Here is a 25,073-nt window from a genome sequence, read left to right as displayed (position 1 = left end):
TTCCTTGGAAAAATGGACTGATTCCAGGTTGGGCAGAAAAAAGTACAATATATGAATCTAAACATATTGTCCCAGAAAGTAAGAAAGTATTTAAAAAAGGATGGAGCCATGTTGAGATTACACAGAAGCCAGTGGTTAGGTCTGGGGCAATTTAAGCAAAATAAAAAAAAGTATAGTAGTGGATTAAAACCCATTGAATAAATTAAATATTAATGAGTCTATACTGAATTTAATTAATAAATGAGGGTAAATGAACAGCACTGCTTACATTAGAATTTGAGCTAACAGACATAGAAGGAACATAGGAAGTTATCTCTAAGCAAACGTGTGATGAGAGAAAATATATGTCTACAGCTTTAAAGTTTTTTCTCCAATATACTTGACTATAAAAGGAAAAGTTGTCATTCATAGGGGAGAAACCTTGATTTTTACTATTAATCTTAAATAAATGATCAAAGGTAACATCATAAAAAAGCAATTCCAGTATCATGTATTCCACGTATAGCGTCACCCTATGGCATTTAAGCCCAAAACCCTTTACTTGAATTTAAGTATAAGACAACATCAGATTAACCCAAATAGGTAGACATTGTGCAAAATAACTAGTCAGTGCACTTCAAAGGCATCAAGGTTATCAACACGAAGGAGACTGTCCCAGAAGAGACCAAAGGGACGCAACAAACTAAGGAAGGAAAATATGACGCAATAATTTTATATGGTAAATACAAGTCCTTTTTAGATTTACAAAGCTAAAGAAAATAAAAATGAACTGATGGCATGGCTGCTATTAACATACCAGGGAGAGGGAAAAGGGACAGCTTTATAGTGAATCATTCAGTATAGCACTTCTGCAAAATAAACACCAGACGGTCAAACCCAATGAAGGAAATTACAGCAACAGAACCCATTACGTGGATATTTCACCCTTAAAAGAATGTTTCAGCTATAGTATAAGCTTTAAATTTAAAAATGAGTTTGCCATAGGATCACCAAATGTCTGCAATAAGCTGTTTACACACAAGGAATTAAACATTGTAAAACACTTCTGAAGAAAAATGGATTAGTTGATTAAAGTTGTGCTCATCTCGGGGCTCCTGGGTGGCTCAGTTGGTTAAGCGTCTGCCTTCAGCTCAGGTCATGGTCACAGAGTTCCAGGATCAAGTCCTACATCCAGCTCTGCTTAGTGGGGCGTCTGCTTTGCCTTCTGCCTCTCCCCCACTCATGCTAACTCTTTCTCTCCTACTATGTGAAATAAATAAGATCTTTAAAAAGAAAGAAAGAAAGTTACATCCATCTCACTGGAATATTTGTTTTCAGCACAATGTTTGCTTCCGTAACTCCTTGACATAGAACTGATGATCACATTTGCCATACAGTATCTTTAATTCATGGTTTTGTATTTCTTCTTCTTTTTTCTATTATCATTACTATTCCCTTGGTTTACACTCTCCTCCTCCTTGGCTTCGACTGTCATACTTTCCCGAAAGTTAATTTCTCTTCCTCAGAATGTCTTCATTACCTGAGTCAACTCTCCAAATATTGATCACTTGAAGACAAGTCATTTCACGCAACTGTCAGTAACTCAATATTGGCATTACCTGGATAGTACGGTCTCAGACTTTTATACCCTTTTTCTCCCTATGATTACTGTAACATTACAACCATATCTAATGATTTGCTAGTTCCTATATATACATCATATTCCTTGTGAAAGTGGGTATATTTAATGGTTGAGAGTGTAGGCATAGCTCTAGACAGAGGATATCTTAGTCTAAATTTTGCTTTGTCACCTATTAGCGGTGCGATGTTAGATGCTCTTTTTATGTCTTCATTTCTATATCTGTAAAATAGCAGTAAGTATGGCATCTACATGGTTGGCTTTTAAAAGGGTTAATTAAGAATTTAGGGACTCACATGGAATAGAGCAACAGCTCCATAAATGTTAGCTCTGATATGATGATGATAATGTTACGGACGCTGAAGCAGAAGTAACACTCAATATTTTTGTAATGTGTGTTTTCTTTCCCAGAAACACCATATTTTCCACTCTAGTTCTCTGCTTGGCAAACTCTAAGTCATATTTCATGACATGGGCAAAATTTCACATTATAAAACAAGTCTTGTCCGAGTTCACAAATAGCTATTATAGAGCATATCCTATGATACTGTGTGTATTTACTGGTATGTTATTGCATATAATATTAATATCATACAAACCCATGCATGTCTCTGTAAAGTGATCAGAATAATATTTCCTACAGCATAAGATTTTATGACTGTTAAGTGAAATATCTCTGTAAATGTCTTCATGCAGTGCTTGGCACATCATGAGCAAAATCCAAGTGTTATTTGTGGTTGCTATCTATATATTTTTTTTACATTTCCTTGGGGTCGGGATTGTGTTTTACTTATGATGACATCTCCTGTATCCACCACATACAACACTTATTAATACGATTTCACTCATCTATAGAATGTAAGAAAAAAAAAAAAGTTAAACTCAAAGAAACAGAGAATAGAATGTAGTTACCAGGGCCTGAGGGTAGATGAGGAGGGGAGGTGTTGGTCAAAGCGTACAAGCTCTCAGTTATAAGATGAATAGGCTCTGGAGACCTAATGTCATGATGTCTATAACTAATAGTGCACCTTATACATGAAATAGGCTAAGAGAGTAGATGTCAAGTGTTTTCACCACACACATGTGTTTACACACAAAATATAACTCTGTATGGTGAAGGATATGCTAATTATCTTGATTTCAGTAAGCATTTTACAATATATACAGGTATCAAACATCATTTGTTGCATCTTAAAAACATACAATTTTTATACGTCAGTCATATTTCAAGCTGGAGAAAAAACATTCATTAACTTATGAATAAGTGCTCCAAATTAGCAAGATTCAAATTAAAACAAATTGGGGTGCCTGGGTGGCTCATTCCGTTGGGCGTCTGTCTTTGGCTCAGGTCATGATCCCAGGGTCCTGGGATCGAGTCCCACATTGGGCTCTCTGTTCAGTGAGGAGCCTGCTTCTCCCTTTCCTTCTGCCTGCCTCTCTACCTGTTTATTCTCTCTCTCATAAATAAATAAAATATATTTTTAAATTTAAACAAATTAAGACCTTTTTTTTTTGTATTTATAACTCCTTAAAACAGGATGTAGAAATATTGAAGACATTGTAGTTGAAATGAGTAACACTTTTAAATTAGACCATGAGTTATAACAAAATTGTGCCCCAAGAAAGTGTCAATTAGTGCACAGTCCAGTGGCAGTATCATAAGGTAGTCTTCCCGTGTAGCTCTTCAAAATACAATTCCAAATACTTGAAAGTTCTAAATACAAAGCGCTAGTCAGACCCTAAACTAATAGTAACCAACTCATACCTCATAAGCAGAATCACTGAATTCTGTGACCTTTTGAGTAATCCTTACTGAGGACACTAAATGAGGCCAAGAGCGTTCTTTCCCTACACAAATGTCTGTTGTCTGTCAACTCTGTGCAGAGCATTGTGCTGGCCATTGGTACCGCGGCTAACAAAAATTAAACATGTTCACAAGGAGACCTAAGCCTATAAGGAAGACAGACATTCAATAAGATTAGCTCTTACTTCTCCAACTATTCGTTTTTGTTGGTTTGTCTCTTTTGGATTTTTTTCCCTAACTTCTAAACTATTTCTTAAATGGGAACATTAAAAAACGAGATACTGGTAGAAGGTGTATCACTCTCTGTCCTTTATTATCTTTTAGTTGCCTCCCATGTTCTATGTCATGCCAATACCACTTAGCCAAGTACAGAGTTTTCAGAAAGCCCCACAGACAGCCTTCTAAGATGTCCTGTGATTCCTGAAAATGGACTGTTAGGTGCCTTAGTGATGCTGTCGGTGTGTTAAGTTTTTGATGACCTCTTACTGAATTGAGAGCAACAGGACAGATTTTAAAATGAAGTTTAAGCCTTCAAACACTACAGGTTAACCAGTGGCCTTTACGTAACTTGTCACTGGGTAAAAACATGGCATTCGATAAAGTCAAGTCACTCCCTGTGGTCTTATAATGGTTCAGCCTGAATTTCCCGGGGGGTCTGTTTCCGGCTGATGCAGACCACTGCTGCAGAGACGGCTCGTCTTCACTCGCGGCTACCCCCGTTGTCCATACATGGTCTCTCACCGCTAAGAAAGACAGTGTGTTCTCAAGAGTTTAATGTTCCTAAAATGGAGACATGAGAGCCAGTCACAGCATCTTAAATGATCTCACTTTACCTCCTGTCAAGGTTTAAACAGGGAACACAGTAAATATTGGAGAGACCATCTTCACAGTCAGGATAGAAGCATCCCCCCAGCGTGCACTTAATGCTCACCAGAGGTGATCACGGTGCAAAACTCAACCCTGAATTTAGAAAAGGAAGTGCCCACCACCCTCTATGTGAATGCATCTATCTTCCACATCTCACCATTAAAACTTCTGCTTTGGATTTATCGAAGACCACTGTTAAAAATGTTACAGCACATATCACCCAACAGATGGAGAGAAAAGATCCCCCTAGAGTTTTAAAATAACACTAAGACAGGGAAGCAAAAAACAAAGCCATAAATTTGGTGGGCAGCCCTCATAGATCGCTCAATTTGAGGACGGTGTTTACCACGTTGTATTTCAACCCCTGGGAGGTGGCTTCTATTCACTCTGCCTTATCCCAAGTCTAGGAAGTTTTAACTTGATCCAGCTTGAATTTCCTAGTCCTCTGTGTTCACATGACTCTTCTGGATTTCATTTCAGGAAAAGAGAGATAAGAAACAGACTTCTGGCATCCATCCCTGACAGCATCGAATAAGATTAGCTAGCTGTTAGCTTAAATAGCCAAGTACCTCTACCTGAGAAAGCTATTGCAAATGTGACTCCATCAAATCCTCCCCAAAACATCAAGTACTCATTTGGGCCCATTTTACAGAGAAAGAACGCTTGAGGAGGTTAAGTGAATACAGAAACAGTACTTAAATTTGGGCTTAATTCCACATCTCCTGGGTCTTTATACCGCATCACATACTTATGATAGTTGAAGTTCTGAACAGTTGGCATTTTTTCTAAGTAATACGATATGTTGATGTTAATCTGTGTATTTCTAAAGTACAATTACAACATATGTTAACCTACATCCTAAGGTGAACAAGTTTTATGAAAAATCCAAGTATATCTTTCTTTACTAGAGCATATGGAAATAAATTTGTGTGTGGGGGGGAGCGGGGGTTACATATTTTGCATTAGGTATTCTCAGAGATTTAGTTCAATTTCTTATTTGGCAGATGAACAAAATGGAGCTCAAGTTAAGTAATTTATAGTTTATTCAACTAATAGGCATAATTGGCACCTTTAACTAGGTCTCCATAGCTCTGTTTTGTTTCTACTATAGTTGAGCCTTTTTATAATCTAATGCAGTGTTCAAGGAGGGTATTATTAACATTGTACACCCAGGGAAATACACCTAGAGTGAGAAATAGAGCTCCGTCTTTGCAAGTAAGCAACTTAATGTCATAGGGCAAGTAAGTGGCAAGGAGAGAGGGCTTAAACCTTAGTCCCCTCCCTCCTTCTCAAGGGTTTTTGTCCAATATGCTAGACTGGTGCTTAATATTCTCCTTTCATGAGTCTGCATCTGGCTTCAGTTTTAGCATTAGAAAGAAAGAAAAAGAGCTACATCTTATAAGAACTAATGTCAATACGTCAGATAAAATAGGACCCCTCAATGCAACCACATTTAGGAAAAGATACTCCTGTGAGATTAAGTCGCATGTTTTGTTTTTGATGTAGGTGTATGGCTGAATGACACGGTGTTTTCATTAATTCACTTTTTTTTTTTTCGCCACCACAAAAATAAATATTCCCAGAAATAAAATACATAAGAATAGCTAACCCATATAAAGTATTTACATAATAATCTAATAAATATTTATTATTATTATTAATTATTGTTATTATTATTATATCTGACTATCTTAACACAACTTCTTGAAAGTGGTCTTCAGTTATTAGATATAAACATTGGGAATCAGAGAAGGTAATAGCTACATGTGACAGAACAGGGATTTACACACAGATCCCTCTGAGGACTGACTTTTCTGTTACATTAGACACCAATTAAAGAGGGCACGTGATGTGACCCTTAAAACATGTGAACCCTAACATATGAGCCCTAAAACTCTCAAGAAAAAGGAGGTGAGAATATTAGAATTTGAATATCTTCTCCCCCACTCACAAATGGAAGCCCATACTTGAGTGTGTAGATGATGGAAAAAAGATTTGGGTTATTGTAGATCACAACCGCAGGAAAACAATGCAAGTGAAAAAAGAAAAGAAAAGAAAAAAAGAAAGAAAAGAAAAGCCTTCATCTCTTCACTACTTCTCAAATTCAATAAAGTCTCTAAAACTCTAAGAGAATTACTGACACACATCTCAGACTAGTGAGATTCGCCTTTTAAGAAGACTATAAAAGGGATGTAGCATATTCTAAATGAGAAGGGTGAGGAGAACCCATCGATAGCACATGAGGAACATTGGAGGAATTGGGCGTTGCTTAGCCTGGGTAGTAAGACATCTTGAAATATGTTCGCTACCTGTGAGCATTTGGAAGACGGAACATTAGGCAACAGGTGAGATACTAAAGGCAAATTCAGCAATTGCACCCAGTGCTCGTCACATCACGTGCCCTCCTTCATGCCCATCACCCAGTTACCCCATCCTTCCACCCACCTCCCCTCCAGCATCCCTCAGTTTGTTTCCTGTAGTTAAGAGTCTCTCATGGTTTGTCTCCCTCTCTGTTACTTCCCGTTCAGTACCCCTGCCCCGCCACCCTTCCCCTATGATGCTCTGTGCTGTTTCCTATGTTCCTCATATGAGTGAACTGTATGATAATTTTCTTTGTCTGACTAACTTATTTCTCTCAGTATAATACCTTCCAGTTCTATCCACGTCGATGTAAATAAATGGTAAGTATCCTTCCTTTCTGATGGCTGAGTAATATTCCACAGTATATATAGACCACCTCTTCTTTTCCATTCATCTGTCGTTCATCTCAGCTCTTTCCATAGTTGGGCTGTTGTGGACACTGCTGCTGTAATCATTGGGGTGCATTGTGCCCCAGAACATTTCTGTCTTAAATGGAGATTGATAAATCTTAGTTGTTAATCCAAATAGTATAAAACTGAAAAAAAAAAAAAAAAACCTTTAGCTATAAAATTTCTACCTAGACAGCCTATTTGGAAGAAAAATTCCAAAAACCACAATCTAGATAACAGAAAAATAATCATTTGACCATCTGTACAGAATCGGTGTCTTCACTATTACTGCTAAACCAACTCTTATATGTTCCTGACCCTTTTGTATCGGCAACAGATCTGTCTTCGGGGTTGTTTCTCCGGAAGCAAGAACATCCCACTGTGTTATTGACAGCTACGGCCTACTCGTATCCCACCAGGTTTTACTTTAGATGGACACAACCTGATTGCTTTCTTACTTTTGCAAAGCTCTTTTTCTGAAGACGGCATAGTAACTTGCCTGAGAGATATCTTTTCAAAAGATGTGCTCCTTGGCTGTAAGCAATGTAGCTCACTTTCAGGAACAATGTGACGGAATTTATTTTTCATTCACCAATAAATGAGAGATGTGTATCTTCAGGTTCTAGTCTCTCTCCATCCTCACCTCTTCTCAACCTTACCCACATACATACCCTCTTCGTTTGAATTATTTCAAAGCCTGCTTAAATATGGTACTCAAGCATCATCTTCTCTAGAAGCCATTTATGTCACACTGTGTTTCTCCTTTACTTCTTGTAAGCCCTCCTCTAGGTTCTTATAAACTCTGGGAATAATAATCCCTTATTATAATTACTGGAATCATCAGTTTACTCATCTCCTACAAGACTGCTGCTGGATTTTCTCATTTTGTTCCCAGGATCTAGCCCAATACTCCTGTCCCTACAAGACAGAGTGGACGCGTGGTAAATGTTATTGGCCAGGCAACAAATGGGTCAATGCTATTTCTTACAGTCTGAACAGCTTTCTGAAGTATAGGCAGCAGGGAGGATATCCATGTGGATGTTGCAAGAAAAGTACTATTATTTTTATACAACATAGGATTTCTTGCCAGGAGGACTAGCCAGTAGGGCTCATGTAGAGTCTACTACTTTGACTAGATACACACTTTTTCTCAACAGAAAAAAATCACTTCCTTTAAAGGCACATTCAAGTCTCATCGTCTTTTTGAGTTAGTCACTATTTATATCCTGAATCTGCTTATACTTAAAGATACCAAAAACCGTACTAGTCAGCATACTATGCATAGAATCAGAAAGTTTGATACCTCATCTCCTACAAGACTGCTAGGAGTCTTGGCATATACGACATTAGTATATGCCAACCCAGAAATCTGATTATGGAAAATTAAATGGTGTTGTATCATATCTGGAGGTATTATTTTCATAAAGCCATTTTGTGGCAATCATGTGGAAAACTATGCAATACATTCCCTTTGTGCGGTAAACACAGCCCTGGTCTGATGCATCACAATGAAATATAATAAAACATTTGGAGAACATGTTCATTAATTACAGATCATAAAAAATAATAACAATTATCTCTCGCACTTCACCTAATGTCTCCACATGATGAATCTTCAGGAGCAGATGTGCGCCTATTTTTGACAGCCTCTATTTTTCCTTGCTAATAGCCCTCTCATTTACTTTCTTGCAACTATGTCTTCACTACTGGAAGAAGCCTTTCAGACACACACCATAAACACTAGTTACATCTTCCGCAATACAAGCCTTGCATGGCCAATTAGACCAATTAGATGCTCCTTCCTTAGAATCTGACAAATCGGTAGAAAACAGTTTGATTTCTATGTCTTCCAACAGAAGTATACTAACTGGATTTTTCCTGCTATGAAACTGCCATTTGGGGGACACCTGGGTGGCTCAGAGGTTGAGCATCTGCCTTTGGCTCAGGGAGTGATCCCGGGGTTCTGGGATCGAGTCCCACACTGAGCTCCATGCGGGGAGCCTGCTTCTCCCTCGCCTGTGTCTCTGCCTCTCTCTCTCTCTGAGTTGCTCATGAATAAATAAATAAATAATTTTTAAAAATCCATTTGGGTCCCTATCCTCTAATACCTGGATCCTGGTGGTTTTAAACCTTGTTTTTCTGGACTTCTGGACTTTCCTTAGGACATTTTATTTTATCTCCTCTTTCTGTGTGCCAAAGCAACTTTGTCAAGTGAAGAAAAATGTGAACAAAATATAAAATTGTACCAAATGAAAGAACAAATGATGAAATTAGCATAAAAATATTCCCTTTTGTATCTTTTTCAATGAGTTATGTAGTTTTCTCTAAATGCAATGCATGCTCAGGGATAGATGTACAGAGCTCACATAACCACAGATTAAGTCCTGACCCCAGAGAGATTATATATGGATCAAAAGGCAGACCTAGTGGAGGACATGAGGCATCCACATAAGTGGTTTAATGTGTTGTAGAGGATATGATGAAACACTCTATGAAAGATCCAGATACACTGCCATGGACGTTCTGAAGAGAGTAAATTAGTTATGGCTGAAGGGGCAGAAATAAAGTAGTAGTCGAGGAAGAAATAACACGCATGTCATGTGAACATGGAAACGTCACAACAGGGTCTGTGTCATGGGAAATGGGAGAAGAAAAGGTGGAAGTCAGAAAGCATCTACATGATTCAACCTGTAAGTCATTTAGGCACAAAGTCAGGGAAGTGTAAGGAAGCAGAGGGAAGAGGTGACAAACTCAACTAGTGATGAGATCTTGGAAGGCCTGGAATGTATTTATTTGTAAAACAATCAGGAGTCAGCTTGCTCCAGGAAGATTAGCCTGGCAATTCTGTGGAGGATGGATGGGAGGCCCCGCAGAAACTGACAGTCCTGCCTGGAGACCGCACGCTTCCCCCTGGAGTGTACAGGAGTGTGACGGAGCCTTTGTAATTCTGAACACACTCAGCCTTATAAACAGGATTTCTTTTATTCTCCTATCCTTTTAATTTTCTGAAGCAGAAGAAACACTCTGATAAATAAGTGTATTTTAAAACAACATTCCCATCTTACAGAGAAAAGGCTTGCAAGTCCATTTGAGTCAGCAGAAAAGTGAAAAACAGGCAATCTTTGAATTCTGCGAATCATTGATGTGTATCTTCAATGGCTTCTGTTCTGGAAAGCACAAAGAATTTCTCCTGAAAGACTGTTTTTCTCTCTTTCTCTACTTTTTCTTTACTCCTAGTATTATTTGGCTCTGACTTCTTTTAAAAAAAATATTTTCCGTCTTCCCATGCTAGGTAATGACTTGACCGCCAACATATTTAGAAAGTCATTTATATTATGATTTCTCTTTTAGTCCAGAGAATGATACTCAGATAAAGTTTTCTCCAGCATACTAGCCCTGAATATATGGACTGTGCTTTAAATAAACCTCATTGAATCATTTAGCATTCAGTAGAACATGTTCAGGCATCACGTGTGTCTAAGAGAAAGGCTTTCAGACATAATTTTATAAGCCATATGTTGAAAACCATATCCAATGATAGTTGAGGAATTTTGAAAACTAAAGACCTACCATAAAACATGCCAACTTCCTTAGTAAAGACACATCGAGCTCTTGCACACATTATTTTGCTCATCTCTTAAATACACAATTGCATTAAAAAACAGTCTAATGTTGTTGACAGTGCTTTTCCTAGAGGTATGGTGAAAAACTCAAAACCTCAAATTAAGTATAGAAAGGTTCCACGGATATTATTAAGAGCCAAGACAGTAATTGAACTATGTAAGTGTGATACAAAGACATTCATGGCACCATATGTATTTGTCACATCCTGCTGTCAGACAACATATAATCAAAAACCCTGGTAAAATATCCTAATTAGGAAGCTTAATATTTGCCCTGGACCAGGCACATAAAATCGTAGTGAAAAAATGCTGCTGGCTGACTAGCAACTGTGCACAGAATGTGGCCTGGTGGGGTTTTCCATTGTCTGCCCACATGGTACAGTGCTCTTTCCCAATCGTTCTTTGTTAATCTGCAAGAGGCTCAATAGGTATATTATAGGACAGTTACAATTTGCTAAAATGGAATTTAATGAAAATTGGCAAGTATTTACTTTTAATTAGAGGCCAATATGTCCAGGACAACAGATGCCCAAATCTCTTCAGAGATTCTGGGAAATAAATATTTCTTAATGTTATTATTGCTGATATTTTTATTGCTAGTGGCATTTGGCTTCCCCTAAAGTGTAGCCTGCTTTGTGGATGTTACCACCTTCATCTTCACAGCATGGTAAACAGGTGTCAACTACGATTATCCTGGCTTTGCAGATGGTAAAAAGAAACTCTGAGAAGTTACATGACTTGATCAAGGTCATAAAATACTCTGAAGCTGCAACTGCCATGGACCTACTCTGTTTCTTATGAAACAGGGGAGAAGAGTTAAATAGGGCACAGCAGAAAAAAAAGGGGGTATTTTCAAAGTGACTACTTACCATAATCCTCGTTTGCATATCAGCATTTCATCTCAACGATGGTGCAGATGAGAAAATGAAGCTTTTAGAGGTACCTAATGTTTTTCAGGTCCATGGAGGAAATTCTGGGGTAGAGCCAGAGTGTGAACCAAGGTGATCCGTAGGACTCCTCTCCCTGCATTTTGAAAGTTGATCTCCACTACCAAGACAGTTTGTCTTTATTTGCCAAGAAACAACTGCATAGGAACAACAATTGTGATTTAGCTACCGGGGTGTGAGAAGATGAGGGAAGTAGGAGGTAATTGAATCCATCAGTATCCAAAAGGCAGCTTGCTTTAATCATTCTAAATATTTTCTTATGGCCTTCCTCCTGTTGTATATCACAGCTGGCACTTTGAGGTCAACAGAGGATCTTATTCCTCAACCTAGATTTAACAGATGGGGGATCCATAGAAATGTTTCTCTGAGGACCAAATGTCTAGAATGAAATTCCTCTCTCCAGATTCCTTCTGGAGGAGACTCCGGAGAGAAATGTTTGACAAGGAGAGACTGTGGACAAACTTACTGCCCACTTCTCATGTCACAGTTCCAGAGTAACATCAGCTCTGGCTCTCCTTCACATCTTGGTTTTAATTCCACGTGTTAGACTCATAAAGCAGTATGTATTTGACCTTCAGCAGATATCCTAGAAAAGTGCAAGATTACACAAAGTGAATCATAATATAAAACTGACAGGAATACACCCCTATGCATTTGCTGTTCATTTTGTTTCACGCTTTTCCAAGAAAAGTATTCTTAATAAAAATCTTGTATGAAATCATAGGTTTTGGGGTGTGTGTGTGTGTATGCGTGTGTGTGTGAGAGAGAGAGAGAAAGACAAGTAAAATCCCTTCAGTTTCAAAAAGGTTTATTTGATATATATATATATATATATATATATATATATATATAAAATAATTCTTCTAACATGAACTCACACAGTCTGCTAAAAGGGGAAAAACAGATACATTATAATAACCCAAAACGAGCAAGTGTTTTATACTAACACAGTGAACTGAAATTGATTCATATCATTCTTTGCTGTCAAAGAAAACTAGAAAAAGAACACAAATCACAGTTGCTCAAAACATCTTCATCATAATATATTCAATACAGGGTCATTTTCCATAATAAACATTAATCATTCCCTGGAAATTTCCCCCATTTTTATCCCAACACTGAGCTGATCACATCTGGCCAGTCCTCTGTGATCATACCACATTTAATCTGGGAATATTGATTGATGAGAATAATCCAACCAGGAAAGTTTACAGCTTTTAACGGCTATTGCTCCTTTGAAATTGGATTACAAAAACTGAGAAGTTATATTTACTAAATTAGGGGACAGGGTTTGTCTAAATGCAATAGAGAGACAGAGACAGTAAGACAAAGGGTGACAATGAGAGAGGGACAGAAAAAAAAAACAGGATAGTCCTTGCTCATCTAGAAGATGATATAAGTTTTTAAACATTTATTTATGAAAAATAAAACTACTTGGGCAGACGCCTTAAGAGAGAGCAAATATCCTGTTTACAATTTGGAAATAAAAATATTTCTAAATAAGGATCACAGAAGCATCTCTGCTTCTGTAGCAAATAGCAGAGAGGAGTAAGTATAATTTTTAGAGTCCAAATTATGAAAAGCAAATTTTAAATGTAGTGCCTCTTCATACTGTGGTTGACTAGATCAGGGTTCAGTGACTGGCTTTCCTAGTTCTGAAGAATAAGTCGATGAATAACTTTTGAAGCAATGGCTCCCTTCTAATGTTATTTCTGGGTTTATTTAAATCACTCGTTTGAATCTTCATGAAAGTTATTTCAGAAGGAAATGGAAGGAAAAATGGCAGTTGATTTTACTGCATTGGCAGGCATGGGAAAAATTCAAATATTGCATATTTCAATATTAGTATTCATCTTTGGTTCTTTCTTTAGTTTTGCTTTTCCCTTCGAAAAGTCCTACCCATTTTCTTCTTAACTCTTTAAAGTAGTTACGATAATTGATTTAAAGCCATGGCTGCGATTTCACTAGGTGACCTGTTGGTCTGCTTCTATCACTTTCCCTTTGAGTAGGGTTACACTTTTCTATTTTATTCAGTATCTAGTAATTTTTAATTATATTCAGAATACTGTATTTAAAGAAAATGTTGGAGACTAATGTCTGGATATTTCACAAAGAATGCAAGAGCTTTCCTTTATCTGGCCATTAGGATATGAAGTAATCTTTCTAATTTCCTCGGGAGTTGAATTATTCTGGACTATATCACAAGTGCAGTTCTAGCTGTGATTGTTCCAATCACCAGCCAATCCACCATCCCAGGAGCTCCGTCCTTTTTTTCTTTTTTTTCTTTCCTTCTATTCCTTCTTTTCCTTCTTTTTCTTGTTCACTAATATTGTTATTTTGATAAAATACCAAAAAGAGGAAAGTTGCTAGAATAATATAAGGCACTCTTGTACCTTTTAATTGGATTTACCAATGGTTCATCCTTGTTCCACTGGTATCCTCTTTCTCCCTCCCTCTGTCTGCCTGTCCTTCTCTCCCCTCCACTCCTGGAAAACATATTTATATTTTATTTTATTTTTTTTCATATTTATATTTTATATGTGCGTTTTGTTTTCTGCAAACATTTTCAGACCATTTATTTTCTGAACAATTTGTAAATAAGTTAGAGTCGTTTTATCTTTTTAGCCCTAAAAACTCATTGGCCTATTTTCAAAGCAAAGATGTGACTTCCATGACCACAGTATATTGCATTGATCATTGATTTAACATTGATTAAACAATATCACGTAGTCCACAGTCTTTTGTGACTATATATTTCAAAGTCCACAATCCAGTTCTATATCAAGCATTTTTGTAGTCCCGTCTCCATAATTTCCTGTAATGTGGAACAGGTTATCAACCTCTTTGTGTTTTTCTTGGCTTTGATATTTTTTTAAAGTAGAGGACCATTGTTTTGTGAAATACTGCTTAATTTATCTAATAATTTCTCAGGAAAAGATTTAAGTAACATCTGTTTTAGGGGGCAGAAATATGTTTTAAGAGTGACATGGTATCTTTTTCAATGAATCCTGCTAGGAGCCCTATGGTGGCAATCTGTCTCAGTATCAGTGTTTGTTTAACTCTGTTAAGTGGCCGTAGTCCAAGTCGCTTTACTGGAAAGTTACCATTTGCTCTTTGTGATTGTGTGAGCCGGAGTCTTATGAAAAAGAAGATGGGATTAGATGTGCAAGAGGCGATTGGGAGAAACCGTATTTGAGAAAACAAATGGGAAGAGTCAGAGAAGGCAGGGAGAGGCATCAGATGTGGATATGGAGTTGGGGGGGGGGGCGGCGGGACGGGTAGGATGGAGGTCTGGGCCGGAGACTCAGCTGCAGGAAAGTGTAAGAAATCTTCCTCCAAGCCAAGGGCAGGGATCTGGGAGCCAGAGCTGGCCTGAAAGAGACCAAAGCTGGGGTCCCTTTCAGGGTGGGAGGCTTTTATTGGGGGAGGTAGTCATGTGCGTCTTAAGGAAGTTTAGCAGCATCCTTGGCCTCCATCCAGTACGTGCCAGTGGCAACCTCCCAGTTGTGACAATAAGAAAATTTCTCTAGATTTCACCCAATGTCACCGAGGGGGGGTGGGGATAGAATCGCTTCTCACTGAAGAGCACTGTTTTACACAGGTAGGTCTCCTCCTGTCCTCTGAGGAACGTTAAGAACTCAGGAAGCCGCACCCTTTGCACACAGGCGATCGCCCCTAAGGTTACCCCTCCTTGCCTGATGAGGTATAATCTGTGATTTATGACTATCGTCTTGCTTACACTCCCCGTGTGTGAAGCTCCTTTACAACTAATGTGTCCTCTGGTGTCTAATAAGGAGTGATTTCAGCCTAAAGCCTTCCCCACACTTGGTGCCAGTGTAAGGGGTCTCCCCTGAGTGTGTTCTCTGATGTGTGCAGACAGTGGCCTTATCACTAGAGGCCCGCTCACACTCTCTGCATCCAAAGGGCTTCTCCTGGGAGTGTGTCCTCTGCTGTCTTAGGAGGGCCTACTTCCCGCTAAAACCTCGCCCGCACTCCCTGCACACAAGAGACTTCTCTCCTGAGTGTGTCCTCTGGTGTGTCAGGAGAGCTGACTTAACACTAAACCCTTGTCCACACTCTGCACACGTATAGCGGTTCTCCCCCGAGGGTGTCCTCTGGTGGATGGTAAGGTTGGACTTACCACTGAAGCGTCGTCCTCACTCCAGGCACACTAAGGGATTCTCTCCGAGCGTGTCCTCAGGTGTCTGATGAGGGTTGACTTCTGGCTGAAGCTCCAGCCACACTCCTCAGAGCAAAAGGCCTCTCCGCAGAGCGTGCCATGTTGTGTGCGACGACGTTGGACTTCTGGCCAAAGGCCTGCCCACACTCTGGGCAGACATAAGGCTTCTCCCCCACATGTGATCCCTCGTGTGTGATGAGAGCTGACTTATAGCTAAAGCTTCAGCCACACTCACTGCAATAATAAGGCCTCCCCCTGAGGGGGTCCCCTGATGAACAAGAGCGGTGGCTTTCTGGGGAAAGGCGACCCAGCAATTTCCACAAATCACTCCTACAAATCCTGAGAAATCTGTGCCTATTTCTAAACCATTGGCCTTGTCGGCTGAGCCAAGCTTTATTGTCACCTTTCCTCAAGCTCATGAGGCGTCCATCAGGTGGGCTGGAGAAAGCTCTGGAAGTAAACCACCCCCTTGTCCTCTCCAACAGTGGTTTGGAGCCCTGTCCTCCGCCTTCACCTTCCACATTGTCGTTGGGGGAGCTCCCTTGAGACAGTGGTGGCCACGGCCTCTTCCAGGGCACTGGGCAGAGAGGGCCTGCTAGGGGCCCGGGCAGATGGGAGGGCAGTGGGCCCCGAGCCTGAGTGTGGGGGGGCGCCTACCTGCTGACTGCAGAGGCCCAGGGCAGGGGAGGAGTGAAGCTGGACTCCTGGCTTTGAGGCTGCTGAACAGGGCTGGGCCCACGGTGGCTCTCCTGTCCCCAGGGCTGCCCCCCACCCCCCCGCTCTAGCACAACCACCAGTGCCGGCTTGGGGGATGGAACTCCCAGGGACACCGGGTTGCCGTAGTCGTCCAACATCACAGCCTGCCCAGCATCCTCTGTGCGTGGCTCAACAGCGGCCACTCTTCCCGGGTGAAGGCCACAGCCACGTCGTGGAATGGCACACATGCTTCCCCTGGCCTGGCTGTTAGCCCCGAGGCCATCTCTCTGGTCTCCTGAGTGGTCTCCCCGAGGAAAGGGAGCTTAGCCTTGCTTACTCCTGACTCCCATGTAGTAGCTGCCCCCAGGGTGGAGTCTACATGTCCACGGAGCTCCCAGATGGGGAGCCCATCACTGACGGAGAAGCTAAAGCCCATGGGGACACAGTTGCGGTGTCTGTCCCAGGGCAGGTCCAACAACTGCAAAGGGATGACAGACTAGAGGCACACTCCCACATTATCTATCTTTCTTTTAGAAATTTTATGATTTTAGCTTTTACATTAGGGGCATAATCTATCTCTGTTTGGCCTATGGCAGAGATCAAATCTTTTTTTTCTTTTCCCCCCCCAAATGGAAAGGACAGTTTTCCAACATTTCTTAAAGACTACTTTTCTCCCTGCTAAGTGTTTTGGCATCTTTGTTGAAACCAACGGGTTACGTAAGCATGGGGTTAACTCTCCACTCTAGCCTGATGGCTGGTGTGTCCTAGTTTTCCACGGCATATGTACTTGAGCTGGAAGACTTGGCTGCAGTTTCAGACAGCTTGGCTTCACCACTGGTTTCAATTCCACAAAGTCCTGGAATCCAGTCATTTAGAGAGTGCTCAGGACTGGGTGCCTTCTCTTGACTCACCAGGCCTTTAACCACGGTTTCCTTCTCAGGGGCGGGGTGGGGAAAGAAGTCCAATTGCTCGGCTGAGCTGGGGTTCCTCCAATCTACAGTCCATTCCAACTAGCTCTCGGAGTCCTTAGACCTCCGGTGGTGCTCAGCATCCAAACCAGGCAGTGAGCCCCACAGAGAAATGACTACTGCTCTCCCCTCTTCTCTGAAGCGTTTGTGTCTCTATAAAATTCAGTTCACTAGCTTCTTTCAATCCTTCAATCTTCTCTACTTCATAGAAAGAAAAACATGATTTTTTTTTTTTTTTTTGTCCCTTTTTCTTGTTGTTACCATTGGAACAAAGCTCTTTCTCTCCTTTTATGGTCTAACTGGCAGCAGAAGTATTCCTGGTGGGGAAAAAGGAAAGGAGTGTTTAGAATTGTTTATGAGGAAAAAAAAAAAACAAAACAAAAAACAACTCACATTTTGGATCTTTTGTGCTACTGTTCTTTTTCTTCTTATATCACTGTTATCAGAAATTGGCTAATTTTTTTCGTCCTCGACCATTGAAGTTTACTCATAAGCCTTTAGAGCTATCTAATACTTAACTTAAGCCTTTAGAGCTACCTAATACTTAACTTAGTAGCATTATTCTAGGATCAAATGTCAAAGTTTTACCTTGCTTCTGTGATAGAAGGAGAAAATGGGATAATAGAGGTCTATAGAACAATCGAAAGAACAGGAGTCACCTTAGCAATGTTTTCTCCTCTTATTTGTATTTTTTTTTTTTTATTGGTGTTCAATTTACCAACATACAGAATAACCCCCAGTGCCCGTCAGCCAATCACTCCCACCCCCCGCCCTCCTCCCCTTCTACCACCCCTAGTTCATTTCCCAGAGTTAGGAGTCTTTACGTTCTGTCTCCCTTTCTGATATTTCCCACACATTTCTTCTCCCTTCCCCTTATATTCCCTTTCACTATTATTTGTATTTGGCAATTGAATGTGCTGTCCAGAAACATCTTCTCGATGACCCTTGAGAAAGTACTTTTCAGCTAAGACTGAGAAATACAACAGGTCAGAAGTTTGTTCATTGTTTCACAGTCAAAAGGAGCAGGATATACATCATTTGAATAAGAAAGAGCATGGTGACTATGACATTATGATGTGCAGAAAGAAGATGAAAGTAAGCTGGAGAAATCAGAAATCAGTTAGTTTAAGTGACCCAGCAAGGCTTGAAACGAGGACCCAAGGCTTGAAACGAGGACCCAAGCTGATAGCAGGAACTTTTAATTTGGGTCTGGCACCGGCTATTGATTCACAAGTAAGCCTTGGTCTTGGATTTTGGCTGGTAGCCTTTGGCCAAGTCCGGTGAAACACAGCTTCAGTAGATACATGGGTTGTTTGAGACTGTTTTTGTTTTTTTAAAGACAGCATTCCCTGTGGGGCTTCTACAGTCTTTCAAGGTACATAAGTGAATAGACCATCTGAAGGGAGAAAAGAGTCTCCTTGTGTGCCTTCCCTCTTCTGCACCTATTTGCCCGTGTTGACCCTCCCCTAGCAATGTTTCAGCATTCAGGCTACACAGGGAGGGCCTCTGAGTGGCAGCACTCTTCACACAGAGAGGCATGATTAAATGATAATAATAATGGTTAATAATGATAATGAAAACAATAAAATAGGTTTCTGTATGTTTTATGTAGCAGCCAGCTGGTAGGCATTCAGATGTAAGCAAAGATCATCCAAGAATCCAAATACTCACTGTAAAGTTCCCTATGGGTAATATGAAAAAAATAAAATGCATATTTTCAGCACCTCAGCCTCAGAACTGATACACATTCAGCCTAAGCAAGATGATTCTCAAAACACTACTGTACTCAAGCTGCAAAAGGAAGAGAGAAATAAAGGGCATTCTGTGATTCAATAAGTTTGAGAATGATTTGGCCAATCCATTTATACATGCTTCTTAATTAAAAGTCTTTTCAGATACTACAAAATGTCTAAATTCACTCTCAAGCTCCAAGATGGAGACACAGAATGTAGTGTTTCTGAAACTTACTTGAGGAAGAAACTCCATTCACAAGAATATCTTATGAGACCATTGTTCTGAAAAACATGCTTCAAGAAAAATTGGCCTGATTTCAGTAACATTTTGTTGTTGTTTTTGATCTTTGTTTTTGTCCTTTTTTTTTTTTTCAAAGAACTGTGAAATCTGGAGTTCCTTTTACCCAAAATTAAAACAAATATGTCCAAAAGGAAATGCTTTATTGCACTCATAGCTCTTTGAGAATTTTTATGGAAATTGAATCATTTATTTTATAAGAAGTAACCAGAGAAACTCAAGATATATAGAGAGAAGTGTATGGTATCACATTCATAACAGATTGGTCTTTTTCCTTGGCTAGTGTTCAAGGGAAGTAAATTATTAAATAGTGGCCCTTTCTTCCCATGTTTTCTAAGTGCAACATGCTTCATACTCTTATCGGGATATTCTGAGGTAGTGCTGTGTTGTGAGTGTTATTGTTATAGATGTGTGTGTGTGTGTGTGTGTGTGTGTGTGTTGTGAGTTTTAGAACATCTGATGCAAGAACAGTGATTTCCACAAGGGAAAAGACAAGTTGTTCCCATTTTTGTTTTTGAGGCCTACAACTGCCTATAAAACAAACAGAAGCTTTGAAATAAACCACTTCATGTAATTAAACCATTTCATCTAGGCCCTTTTTGAATCAATATCTTTTGCATTCTACAGTTTGCAAGATCAATTTCCTATGACATATAATAATAAGTATTTATTAAGTGTATCATATGGTCAGGCGATAGGCTACACGCTAAGGATCCTTCTATTTCTGTTGCCCGTTTATCAAGGAGCTCAAAAAATTAGAGCACAATTTATTTCTTAATATGGTGGTAGTTTGAGTTTAATAACTTTAATTAAGAGACCTAAACAACTGTGAAGAAGCTACTACTGCAGTAGCATTTAGGTTACTGAGGGCTCTCTGCTTGATCAAGAGAAGTTAAGGCATTCATTCACCCTTAGCCACCTGGAGAGCAATACATCACAGGTATAATTAGAGAATGGAGAGAGGCTAGTGCTTTTCTTTCCAGGTGAACAATAATAAGTGAATGTCAATTTCAGCACGAGGCTGAGAGATTAAATATAAAGAGCAACTTACAAATATCTCAGGTACTGGAGGACATCTGAATGTCACATGCCAAAAATTTCAGCCAGGGGACTACAGTGGTCAGTGGTGGGGTCAGGAATAAAAACCATGTGGGAAATGAGTGTGAGGGTGGGAGTGACCTAAGTAGGTTAAGTCAGATCCACTGGCAACAGAGTAAAAGTGAAAGAAACTAAAAGTGTGAAATAAAGGCTCATATCCTCATTGTAGGGCACTAGCAAAAAACGAAGTTTAATCATATTTAAGAATGAGTCACAATCCCCCTGGACGATGATCTTGGCAACGCGAGTCCAACACGAGTCGCTTCTGTGTGAAATCTGCCATTTGAAATTTTCTGTAAAAATGATATTGTGTAGGTGTGTATGTATTTAAAATATGAGGCGGATGTTATCATGTCCCTCACTGGGAGATGTGGCACTGACATGGAAGGTTAAGTCATTTCACAAAGTCTTGGAGTAAAAGAACCAACGTGACAGAAGTTAAACTCACTGTTCAGGCACAGGAAGATGGGCAGAGAATGAAGAGGACAAAGGAGAACCGGAAATGAAAAGAGTAGAATTTCCTCTGAAATTCTTTGCCACGTCACCATGAGCTGTTCTCAATGTGGAAGTGTCTAACAGCAGATTCTGCAAATGTAGGAAATACTGGAGAAAAGTATTAACCACTTCAAATATTATGTAAATATAATGTAAAAAAGAGAGAGAGAGACAGAACTAAGGTTTCAAACAAAGCAATCTAGTTCCAGCATTTGAGTCCTCATCAGTAGGATTTTTTTTTCAAGATTTTATTTATTTATTCATGAGAGACACAGACTGAGAGAGAGACACAGGCAGAGGGAGAAGCAGGCTCCATGTAGAGAGCCTGACGTGGGACTCAATCCCGGGACTCCAGGATCACACCCGGGGCCAAAGGCAGGAGCTCAACCGCTGGGCCACCCAGGGATTCCCTCATCAGTAGGATCTACTATCTCTCTGAATACAGACCCTCTCATATGTGTCCAGACCACTTTATAAGAAGAAACTGAGCCCATGGGAAGAGCAGAGGATAAGGGGACAGAGCAAGCCATCTCCTAACAATTCACTAAGAAATCATAGCTTGTTTGATTCTGTGTTGAATTGATATGGTCATGGCCCTGTATGTGTAGGAATAAATAGTCCAGATACAATGAGTGTCTTTTTTTTTTTTTATATAGAGTGAGAGCCAGAAAGATCATAGAAGGAGAAGGAGGGGAAGGGGAAGAAGCAGACTCACCCCTGAGCAGGGAGTCCAAATCAGGACTCGATCCCAGGTCTCTGAGATCATGACCTGAGCCCAAGTCAGACATTTAACCAACTGAGCCACCCAGGTGCCCACAGTGAGTGTCTTTTAAGGATGTGTGTTTCACTGTTATTATGCCAACTGTAAAGAAAGGCCGGTAATCAAGGATAGAAGACAGCCAAGAGCTGGCCACAGAGGATTCCATGAAAGCACACTCAGCGCTCTCTTTCATGCCTTTACTGCCTTTTGCTTCCTTGGTTGTATCAGAGAAATAGCTGCATATGGTCAGGCTTCTTAAATGTTCTCATCTGTTCACCACATGGCAGCTGTAAATCCATGGGGAGGATTTGGACTGGTTTCATTTATTCCTTTTCTACTTCCTCAAAATTAAAGAAATAGATGGTCTTTATATTACTATCTTGTAAATTCACCAATAAATAAATTAAAAAGACATTTAAAAAAATAAATAGCAGCAAAGCCAGACCTCATCGATTATCTGTCTGTTACCTAAGGAAGAAAACATACATTTTTGTTAGAATCATGCTAGTATATTATTCTTGAATAAATAGGAACACAGTACCGAGAGAGAGAGAGAGAGAGAGAGAGAGAGAGAGAGAGAGAACCAACCATATACACTAAATTTGTGTCCTTTAACAAAGATTTAGAGGAAATTCTGAGGAAATCAACATGTATTGATCTCTTATTATTTACAAGAGTGTAATACATTTTTAAGATTAGGTCCGTTTTTAAATCTACATAAATTTTAAAAATCAGATTGATGAAAATGGAAAAAGATTTTTGGTTCTATATCTCTAATTCTTGAAAATACTAAAGCCAAAAATTTACAGTAAAATATCAGATATTTCACCTTGTTAGACAATAACATCAGTTGATTTGTGATATCTCTCTACCCTGTCTTCTTACAGAAAACAAACTCGGGATTAAAGTGAGCAAAAATCAAAAAAAAAAAAATAAAGTGAGCAAAAATCATACTGATAATTTTACAGACTGCCAACCTCAGACTCATTTGGAGAGGTTTTCAAGAAAAAAATATTTTCAAAACTTTCAAATAGGCTATAGCTAGAGTCTGTGAGAAAACCAACATTTTAAGGAGTTAGCGTGAATCCTAATGAATATTACATGATGATTTTTATATGTGTTAGAGAAACACACAATTTATGACCCTTGAATTAAAGCAATCAAGAATAAAATAATGCCTTGAATTCAGTAGGATGCACTCCCAGCATGGTTTACAGATGGTAGCAATGAGATGTGACTCCTTGTCCTGCTAGTAAAGTGCTGGGTTCAGTAATGGCCAAGTTACTTCACTTCTCTACTCATCAGCTCTTCACTAAGGAAATGGAGAGGCAATACTGTGTAACATAATATCCATAGGTAACCATATGGTATTGTACATTTCAATATATTTTGGAGATAGATCTCATCCCAAACAACAACTACAACAAAAACGAAAAAGCAAAAAACCCAAGAAAACTCCAAAAGAGCACAAGGAAATTTGGGGATGTGATGGATATGTTTAGTACCTTGATTGTGGTGATCGTATATCATGTATAAACATGTGTTGAAACATTAAATTGTATATATTAAATGTGTACAATATCTGTATTAATTATAGCTCAATAAAGCTTTTAAAAAAGGAAAATAAAGTAAGGAAGTACCTAACAGTAGTTACTAATATTATTTTATTTTTATTCTTAAGAATTCTTTTCTTTTCTTTTCTTTTCTTTTTTTTTTAATTTGGTTTGCTGTTGTTTTTTTAAAAACCCTTGTGTTGAGGACTAATTTTCAACAGATCACAGCAAGGATGTTCTTAAGTGTTGTTAGTGAATCTCTTAACACTTTTAGCGATCTGTGGCTTAATAATTACAAGACACAAGTCCACTTAGATTAAAAAAAAAAACATTCTGGGGAAATTAAACAATCTTCCCAAGGTCACATTCCAGGGCCCATGTGCCTAACCCCTTATAATAATTCCTCTGGCTATGCAAAGCGAGACTGTGTTCCTCATAAGGATCCCAAGCTACTGCAAGAAGCCAAATCCCAAAATTAAAATAAAGCAAATTGGAGTATCATAGCATGGGTTAATGTTAAGCACACTTGATTTTCTTTGGAAATGAGCAGGACCTTCACCAAATTTAAACGAAGTAAGTGGACAAAGTTTGGCATTTGCTTACTTCACATGTAGGCCATCCTTTCCCTCCTAGATCTATCTTCTTTCTTGAAGACTTCTCTGGGTTCCTGCTCCTAAGTTTCAGTACCTTATTCCCCATAGATCCATGTTCTACACCAGGGTAGACTACGACATTAACTGGAACCAGCTGACCTTTTAATAGTTGACTTAGAAATAGCAACCAATATAGAAGTGTAGCCACCAAGGCAGGTTTGAGGTTGAAATATGTGGAGATTTTGAAATCTGAAATAGCACTTCTCAGGTACTCACCTTCTCTTCCTTGACCCTTTAGCTCTAGAATTCTCTATGTATTTTTAAAAACCTCACTGTAATATTCCAAAAGATAAAACATGTTTATTGCAGAAAACATATATAAACAAAAAGAATAAAGCAAAGAAACACTCAAACTCCTCCTATTTGGAGACATGTATTGTTTATCCCATGGTGCCCTGATTTCTAGATCCTTTGACATGAGATTATCCTCTATCCTCTGAGTTATGACAGCTCTTTACACACTCAAACACAGTCAGTTTAAGATCATCTTTAGTTTTTCTCTACTCAAAATTTAATAACAAACAAACAAAAGCCAAAAAAATAAAATTCAGCACATTTGTTTTTAGCATTATATGTTTGGAACCATTCCAATACATCCTAACAATGCTTTGGAAGCAAGAGGAATTAGAGACATTTTTTCTCCCTCTGAAAAAATTATGATGAAGCAAGGTTATATATCTAGAAGTCTCTTTCACTGAGCTTTGTCTGAACCAGAAGTTCAAGAGTGAGGCATAACAAAATAGCCTAAAATGTTGATACATATTTAGAATTGGGCTTTATGTAATTGTTTGACATAAAGCTTCTGGGTAAAAACATAATCAAAATGAGATTTCTACCTATATTTTGCTTACCTTATATAGGGCAGTGACATTGATTAGTTGTTTTTTTTTTTTTTTTCATCAATAAAGTTAATTCTAGAAAAAAAACAACAGTAAGAATTTGCGATGAATAAATATTTTATCTTTCCTCATTTTCAAGATATAGTGAATTGATGAATATTCTCTCTAATGAACAGTATCCTATAAAAACA

The sequence above is a fragment of the Canis lupus genome, chromosome 21, assembly GCF_011100685.1.
Source record: "Canis lupus familiaris isolate Mischka breed German Shepherd chromosome 21, alternate assembly UU_Cfam_GSD_1.0, whole genome shotgun sequence".
NCBI lineage: Eukaryota > Metazoa > Chordata > Mammalia > Carnivora > Canidae > Canis > Canis lupus.
The sequence above is the reverse complement of the archived record's forward strand: the minus strand, read 5'-3'. Positions refer to the sequence as shown.